Here is a 9,651-nt window from a genome sequence, read left to right as displayed (position 1 = left end):
GCCTCCAGTGTCCAGAGCTGTAATGGAACCAGCGTCTTCTGCATTCTTGCATTTTGCACTTATGTTTCCGTTCTTAGTTATACTTACCATTGAGATATAGTTATAGTTATTATTTAGACATAGCCAGTGAAAACACTACGTAATCGTAATTATTCTTAAAGTTACCATGGTAAAAAGAATACCGCTTCTGTAGATACAAAGACTTGCCTGCGACACGATATCCATTAAATAGCTAGGTGTAAATATGGCAGCGCAGCGCGCCACCAAGTTATTTTAAGCATAATTGATAGACACGATATAAATGGTTAAATTATTGCAAAGGCGAGGCTTTAGTGCAATACCGTGTCCGTAAACACAGGCTAACTTCTAAAGCAAATTGCACAGGTACGTTACATTTATCTCTACAGTTTGAAAGATGAAAGGTTCCATTACGGGCCGAAATGGATAAATGCACTTAAGGTCGGCGCTAGTCACCTCCCGTATCACCATTCGATTAACTATTAAGTATATCACTTGCGAATAACCGTGGTAAAGTTAGTTAAGGTCTCACGTCTGAGTACATAGTTAAATCTTAAACTTACTGAAGGCCAGACAGCACTTGAGTCGTATGAGATGTGGCTGAAGCGATAAGGTGTCGATGAAAATAGATTACTATATATACGGGCGCCTATTTCACTAATTTGACTATTAACACATGACAATGACAATTTCCTGTACATTTCTGTCGGTGAGTAACGATGGTACAGTCAGTGTCAATAGTAGCGGATATAACAACGCACCAAAAGTATCTGCCACCCTGGAATATTCTTACAAATAGAGAATCTTTACAGCTCGCGTTCAATAGTATCTGGTGCAGTTTGATTGTTCTACATACACGGTGTTTTTTTTAAAGTCCGCTAGTTCCAAGGGTGCATACCTGAACTTAAATAGAGTAACTTTGTCAAAGAAACCGGTATTATAATTAACTCAATTTTTGAGATAGTTAATAAATGATTTATTTTAATTTGATAAGACCCCTACGACATGTTACATTTGCCTTAGGGCCTGTTTACATATTGATTAGTAAGTATGAGTTTATACATTTGCTACTAAACGCAAGTACTATCAGACGATCGATATTCAAAATGTCATTGATATGTCATAGTTTTCAATTGTTTGGTGGATTTAAATATAATGTCCGTGTTACAACCACATGAATTACTTTTTACGAAAAAACTAAACAAAATTAAAAATTAAACAAAAAATTAACAATGCCATTCAGTTGCCAACCATACCCTGAAGTTAACAGAGGATTAGAGATCTCTTTTTGTTAAGCTTTTAGAAGTAGATAGGGAGATACTCTTGAAGCGTAGTCTGATCCGTTTCTTTTGATTCTGACTGTACATAGCATAAATGTTTAGGTACTTGTTGGACCAGCAATGTACGGTATATGAAAGCGTGGTGAAACAGGGGCCAGTAGCCGTACCGTACCACGAGTTGACAGTGACACTTTAGCGATTGCGTAAACTCCGGACTGTGGGTACAACATCCATAAATCAGGAACAAATATTTGTGACAAACACAAAATAGCTTCACCAGGATTCGAACCCGTGACGTTCTGCTTCGTAGGAAAGGTCACTACTGACTGGGCTAGGAGGTCGACAAATAAGTTTTTTTGGTAAGTCAAATAACGATACGATCAAGCATAATTACAATACAAACATATCAGAACTACATATTTAAAAAATATCATTAACCCGTACCCACTACACACACAACATTAACATTCAACACACCTTTTCTATCAATTTAATTCCTATCAGGTACGTACTCGTAAGTCGACCATAACTGCAATATACGTGAGTGGCTAGCACCGTAGGTGTATTTAATACAAACGACCGTAGTTCTAATGGCAGTTATTGATTGACGAAGTACACGAACCCGGCAAACTAGAAAATTAACTTTCAAAACTAACACCCCGCTTGTCCCGAGGCTGTTTTGTCAGCTTCGCACTAGTTATATTGGGTTGCATATAAAATATTCATAGGGTAATCGAGGGCAATATCGGTTTTAAGTACCTACATGTAGAAATAAAGTGGAATCAGACTTAAAATATGCTTGAATATAATTTGATTTATTTTAACTTCCAATATTTACTCGTTAGGTAATTTATGTGGATTAAACACCACAGTTCAGGGGGCCTACCGCGAACCACGTTCGACGTATTGCCTGTCGCACTTGTAAATTCGTACGTAAGTGTGACAGGGAGGCAACACGTCGAAAGTGGTTCGCGGTAGTCCTTCTGGTTACGAATACAGCAACATGTCGTATAATAACGGTGGGATTATAAAATTAGTGTTCTTTTTAGGGTTTCGTGCCCAAAGGGTAAAAACAGGACCCTATTACTAAGACTCCTCTGTCCGTATGTCTGTCACCAGGCTGTATCTCATGAACCGTGATAGCTAGACAGTTGAAATTTTGCACAGATGATGTATTTCTGTGGTCGCTATAACAACAAATACGAAAAAGTACGGAACCCTCGGTGAGCGAGTCCGACTTGCACTTGTCCGGTTTTTCGTAATAAATACGAGTACCACCACCGCCACCATACACTGAAGTACCTAGACCATACACCTAGTATTTAGAATAGAATAGAATAGAATAGAAATAATTTATTCGTTAGCACACACAAATAGAAAATTATACAAAACAGAGAAACATAAATAAAAAGAAAAAGTGCCACGAAATGGTCTCACCTCAGCATGTTGCTGGCGACTTCCAGCGCTGATCTTCCGGTGAGACCATCCGGTAAAACAATCACGACAGGTAACAAGAAAAACAACAAAATTAATATATAATATAACATGCAAAAGACAGAGACAGAGATAAGTTAAAAATACATATTACAATAAACGCTATCACCACGTACAGCTGTTATATCCGGCCGAACTCAGCTTGGCCGTAGATTATAACTAGCGCCATGCGGCAGATACGTAAACTAAACTAAAATTACAGCTAAGACAGGTCGATTTTATCAGAACTTCTCTTTGATTAGAAAAAAAAACAACAATACTGTATCAATCTAAATTTGACTGCTTAAGTGCTTACAGACAGTCGCAAGAGGGCGAGAACAGAGTTTTTTAAAGTAATGTGCCATGGCAATGCAGAGGGAACCTAATCTAAGTGGTAAGTAAAAGCAAAAAACTACAGGCAGCTCGTATCGTGTAAGCAGGTTTCCTGGCTAAGTTGGTGGTTAAGCATGTACTGTTTAAGCTTCGTTTTAAAACTATAAATAATTATATTTTATATAGATGTGCACCCGTGCGACCGTGAGGGACAGAACATACGCAATGCGACAAAATTAAAAACACGTTTTAACATTCCTGACAATATACCAGAAACAACCTGCGTAATTTGGTCGGGTTATTTGCTGCCCCTCCCCCATTTCATCTCTACATTATTATACCTCTATGGTTCATGACATAGTCTCCTATATATTACAATACTCCTTGGTCTCAGAGCCTACTAGCGCCACCGGAGAGATTAGGAACTATTATTTACAGCTGATAGCTGGTCACTTTTGCAACAATTCTGCCATAAGATATTGACATCCTTTCTATACCATCCATACGCTCTATGACTTATTGTTTACGATAGAATGTTGCCAGAGTTTAAAAATTGAAAAATGAATTTATGTTACAGAATATGTGGTTTACATTCCACGTCCATTATAGGAGTGTTTAACATACCTCTATTTTGCGTATACAGGACGATCAATCCAAATGGATCAGTATGGAGAAGTCAGAAACTATGAGAGATAGCGACATCTGTTCTTAGGAACCATGGCTTCAATTGTAGATTTAATAATAATTGCAACACAAGATTTCATAGCAAAATTTTGTTCCGTATACTTTCAGGATCAATTTATACAAGCAAATACTACACATGATTACATAAAGAATATTGACCAGGTTCCATTCCCGATTATGTATGAGAGTTCAAAAAAAGTTGGAATGTCATTATTATTAAATCTAAAATCGACGCCATGGTCCCTCAGAACAGATTTCGCTATCTCTCATAGTTTCTGACTTCTCCATACTGACCCATTTGGATTGATCGTCCTGTATATTTATGTAAATAATAATATATCTCTATTTAAAATACCAGCAAGCAATGTTACATAACTGTGGCTGATTGAACAAAGGTGTTCATGATACATTTTAACCTTTTACCACTGCTTTTACTGGCCAATGCTCCGTTTTAAAATAGGATAATACCGCCTTTTAACTTCACAGTAGTTTGATATATGAACGAAACTTTTAAATGCAGAAGCGCTCTAGCACGCATATATTCTCGTTTTATCACTAACTTAACTCGGAAAATCTACATTTCGGCTTGTGAAAACCGTGAACAATCCAATAATTTTTTTTTTGTTTTTTTTTTTTTGTTTTTTTTTTTGTTTTTCAGAATAGTGGATAAGACATTACTAATTGTGTTGTGTAATCACTGTTTTCTTCTAAAATGTACACAGTAAAGTATACTGGAAAACGATTAAATATTGTAAAAATATTTCAAAATTGTATCGCCTGACATCATAACTATATTGTATGTTGTATTTTCCTAAGTGAAAGTATTAATATTTTTTTTAGTTTTATGATAAAGTGCGACATACAATAGTAGAAATTAAATCAAATGGAACTAAAAAAAATCCATACTAAATTGTTGCCATGTTACAGTAAAGTTACGTAGGAAGTGGTGCCCTCAAAAATTTTCTACAATTTCTTGTCGGACTACTGACTCATGAAAATTTTAGGTATTCTTACATAAAAAGTCCCATTGCACAAACTGATCGCGTCATATTTTATAGCAACTTACTCTTAACAAAATAAGGTATTTTTGATAAAAACAAGCGACATTAAAATCGGTATTTGATATTTTCGTTGTCCGTGTAAAATTTGGCAAGACAACCGATGTAGCAATGCAAAAGTAAATAAGATAATTGTTGTTTTTATAAATTTACGTTTTCTAAAAGAATATTTTGTAACATTACTATTTCCAATACGCTCTCTTTTAAACCATATTATGACAAAACCGCTTTTTCTGAGACCATTGATATATAAGAAAACTACATTACATACAAATAATCATAAATTACCTATATACATAATCATTATTAGATTAACACGCGGGAGCTAAATTTTAAGTTATTTCGAGCGAGACGTGGGGAGCGTAGATAATTATGCAAATTCAATTTTAATATCTGATAGACTTGAGCACTGTTTAAATAAGCATTAAGATATAGGTATGACAGTAAGTATGTATGCTTCCGTTTACTGTAATGCATTATCGTAAGCACTTCGACCATAGTAATGATCAGCAAATAACAAAAAAAATTTTTTTAAATACCACGTCGGTGGCAAAGAAGCATACGGCCCGCCTGATGGTAAGCAGTCACTGTAGCCTATGGCACCCTGCAACACCAGAGATATTGCAGACCCTTTAAAAACCTGTACACCCCTTTTTTGAAGAATCCCATATTGTAGCCCCTCGGGAAAACCTCGGCAGGGAGCTCATTCCACAGCCGAAGCGTCCGCGGGAGGACTTCCTCTTAAACCGCATAGTACGCGACCATTTAGGTTCTAGGGCGTGAGGATGACCAACCTGCCGACGGCAAGCGGTGCGGTGATAGAAAGCGGCCGATATATATATGGCTAACATGCGAGTTGACATTGCGCAGCATCACATTTTTTTAAATATCAGTAGTTTTATTTCTCGAGTCTAGTTTACATAAGTGCTCACATAAGTGCTCACATATGCTCTACAAGCACCTGCTAGATACTATCTAGTGGGACCCCCCCCCCTCACCCCTTCCCCGCACATGCAAATATATATTTATGTATATTATATGATAAGTTTGTATATGTATTTATATTGTTTATTTATGTAGTTTATAAAGGTATTATAGTTATAAATATTACTAGTTTGTATATTGGCGTTAGTATTAGAATTTATATTTAGAAATTTTTTTTTCGCATCGCACTGCACCCACCTTAACAATTTCTGTTTGGCCCAGTGGTTGACTGGTAGAGAATGCCTCAAGGCATTAAGTCCGCCTTTTGTACTTGTTCTTGTGCAATAAAGTTTAAAATAAATAAAATAAAATAAATAAGTGACATAAACACACGTATTGTTTGATTTTATATTCTACTGTTACATACCTACGAAATAACATCCAGTCGCTTTTCGTTTTTTTAAAGAAAAACATCGTAAGGAAGCCGGATTACTCCCTATTGGCCTTATTTTAGAACCCTAGAAATTCGGATGGCAGTGGCATTCATAAAAACTAGTACCTCTCCACGATAATTATTCTGATTAGTTTATGAAACGGACTCCAGGCTCTCCTAGTGATCCGTGGCGAACGCCAGAGCAACTAATAATTTAAACACACTTATGATAGGAACCGTTCTCCTATTCATAAAATAGGCTTTATTGATCTTTGTTAGGGATAGACGCGAGATAGAGGGATATACTACTGGCAGACAATTAGTACTAACACTTCATTAGGGCATAGAGTAATAAGAGCATAGGTGCGTATACTCTATGATTAGGGACTTTTTGCATACAGGACTTTAAACATTTAGCATAAATCGTATATAATCCCCCAAAAATTATATCCATCAAGCCTCTTATGTTGCCTTACATAAAATATACTTGCAAACATGTAATATACTTTAACCATTACTTTTCCATTGGTAAGTCGGCTAAAAACCTTTTAGTACCTTAAATATTTTATTACTTGGTGTGAAAAACGTAGGTGTTCTTAAAAGGTTTTGAACATTCTTTAAATCGAACAAATAGGATTACTCGATAGATAGATAGACTCGAGTCTCGAATATATAAAAAATTGCAGATTTTCTCTCATATCTTATTTAAAAGCTGGAAAATATTATACTCGTACTTGTAACTGGGTCGCCGTGAAGAGCACTTCACTCGTTGCTCGTCAATGATGCATAGTGCCAATTAAATCGAAAAAAAAAATGCAATCTTGCCATCATGTTTACCTAACAGGGACGCGATGCGGGAATGATTGCAACAGATTTAGTGGATTAGAGCTTATTATTACTACCCTTTTTTAAATTCATACTTTGGTAACTATTTATTTTAACAATAAACAAAGTTATAAACACATGAAAACATTCCCGCACCAAAAACCCTGCGGTAAGCTTATTAGGTTTTTTTTCAATACTACGTCGGTGGCAAACAAACATACGGCTAGCCTGATGTGACGTCTGTAACTCCAGAGGTGTTACATGCGCGTTGCCGACCCTAACAGTCCGCACCCTCGTTGAGCTCTGAGGTATATTGCAAATCTGGCCATATTATCTTAATTCACATTTCACAAATAAGCGCGCGGGTATCTATATTAGTCGATACATGTTAAACTTTACGTTTTATATTGAATTGATCAAAAAATAGCAATCTTTTATGATAAATCCTTTACCAGATTCAAAGAACAAGCGTGTCTTGAAAAGTACGGTTAATGAACACTTTAACCGAACTAAAAAACTATAAGTATATATTTGAAAACACTACTTTTAGGCTTCTACCAGCTGCCAAATATTTAAGGAAAATGTTCATCATTATCAAAATATAATTAAATATATCACATTCACATTACAAAAAATTCAAACAAAATTCTGTTAAAAATATAAACATTTTAAACTCATACTTTTAATCATTTTTAAACCGTCACAATAAACAAACACGTGTAGACTAGTATTTCTTTAATTTATTTAACATTCACAAAACATATTACAAACACAACATTACAATGAAATTCAAGTACCTACTTAAATATACATATACTTGTCAGGCTACTTGAATATAAGTATATTATTATTTTAATATAAATATTACGCCCTAGCAAAGTCTACAGAATCGCACTGTGTTGACATTTTGAAATCGAAGCTGATCTGACCTTATGACTGATCCCCCTATTCGTGTCTATTAGATTTCCATGGACTAAATCCGAGTACAGAAACAAGTCAAAACTCACATTTGTTTGCTTCGTTGCGAATCTTTGTTTGAATAAAAATCGTCGTAAATTATGTGTCTCGAAACTTTTATTCGACTTTGAGAGAAATTTAAGATTTCTCATTCTCATGTCTTTAGAATTCAGTAAGTTAAGTTTTAGAAAAGCAGGACTGAAATTCTCTATGAAACAGAATTCTTGTAAGAAATTCATCTTTTTACAATGTACTTACCTACCGATTGTCATTTAGATTATTTTGTTCATTCGACGAGCTACATATAATTTTGATGAATATGTGCATGTAATGTTCAGTTTTGTATTAGTAATAGTGTTTTGGTTTCTATATTTTTACAAATAACTTAAATTACTCGTAGGTTTACAACTGTGTAACTTTATGTGTATTCTTAAATATTGTGAATACACATAAATAACGTGCTTTACATTTTGGTGGGCAGGTATCCTTTTCATTCGCAATAGCGGGTTTGCACGTATTCTGAAATTGGACAATATTATCTTGAGAGTTGAGAGTGTTTTACAAATTCCCAAGTGCAAGTAAGAGCGTTCTATTTAATTAAAAGTTTCCGGGCAAGGAGCACAGCTTTGTTTCACAACAAATGAACAGACAATGTTAAATTAAAATATGACATTATTGCACAATTATCTTTATAATTAAAAGTTTCCGCATCACGCGCGGTTTTTTGTGGTGTAGGTAAGTAATAAATAAAACCTAGGTATGAATAACATCACTATCAAAAGGTCGTCTGGAATGAAGTGAATGTTAACGAAAATGTTTTTGGTCTGTTTTAAGTAATTGTTGCGGTCGTCTGTCAACATTTCAATATTGCGGGTACTGTACATGATAGATTAATTAGAAAATAGTTTACAATAAATATTAACAAAGTTATTTCAAAGTTATCAGCTTAATAAGCACCAAAGGTTGAAGTTTATAATTACAAAAGTTAGAAATATAAGTTGAAATTAGTAATAAAATTTAGTCAATACATATTTTGCAAGGTTTTGCGGAGTGTAAGACGTAAGTAACTATAAGTAATTATGTATTAGATACACTAAGAACTTAACTAATTAATTAGTGTCCCTATTTTACGAGTATGTAAGTAGTTTTTTAAAGATCTATGGGTACAAAATAGAGTCAAGTGCAATATATATAGATCACTTCACATGTATTGTATAATAATACGAAGTTTACGTGAAGTATTTTAACAATAAATGTCATTATACGGATACCTGTATGTTAGGGTGGAGCGCTGTTGGAAGGAATAAATATAATACATATTTAATATAAAAAAATCTCAAAATAGTTTGAAATACCATTTCAATAAATTATAAACATATACCACAACTATAACTATTTCAATCATAAGTAGGTACATACTTTTATATTAAGATACGATGAGATAATTATTTATTTATTGCCCTCTATCAGTAGTCCAAAAAATAATGAAGTTGAATTTTTAGAAATACGTTTAAAATATTTTACAACAAATAATTTTATATTAAATTAAATATAAAAGAAAATAAAATTTATTACCATATAATAACATCCGAAAATTTAATGTTCCAATTTATGATAATTTACCTATTTCATGCAAAATGAATAAAATAAGATAATGTAATAAAAA

The 9,651-nt window shown here is 34.1% G+C and overlaps 1 long non-coding RNA gene across 1 annotated transcript in view; it reads left to right on the top strand.

Annotated features, from left to right (window-relative positions):
• Positions 1-2,230: 2,230 nt before the first annotated feature.
• Positions 2,231-9,651, top strand: part of LOC134746101 (uncharacterized) — a 328,504-nt gene continuing 321,083 nt past the window's right edge. The window contains exon 1 of the long non-coding RNA XR_010128218.1: positions 2,231-2,284. This is a non-coding gene — a long non-coding RNA (uncharacterized LOC134746101). The remainder of the gene's footprint in view (positions 2,285-9,651) is intronic.

Source organism: Cydia strobilella, chromosome 12, assembly GCF_947568885.1.
Source record: "Cydia strobilella chromosome 12, ilCydStro3.1, whole genome shotgun sequence".
Classification (NCBI taxonomy): domain Eukaryota; kingdom Metazoa; phylum Arthropoda; class Insecta; order Lepidoptera; family Tortricidae; genus Cydia; species Cydia strobilella.
The sequence above is the reverse complement of the archived record's forward strand: the minus strand, read 5'-3'. Positions and strand labels throughout refer to the sequence as shown.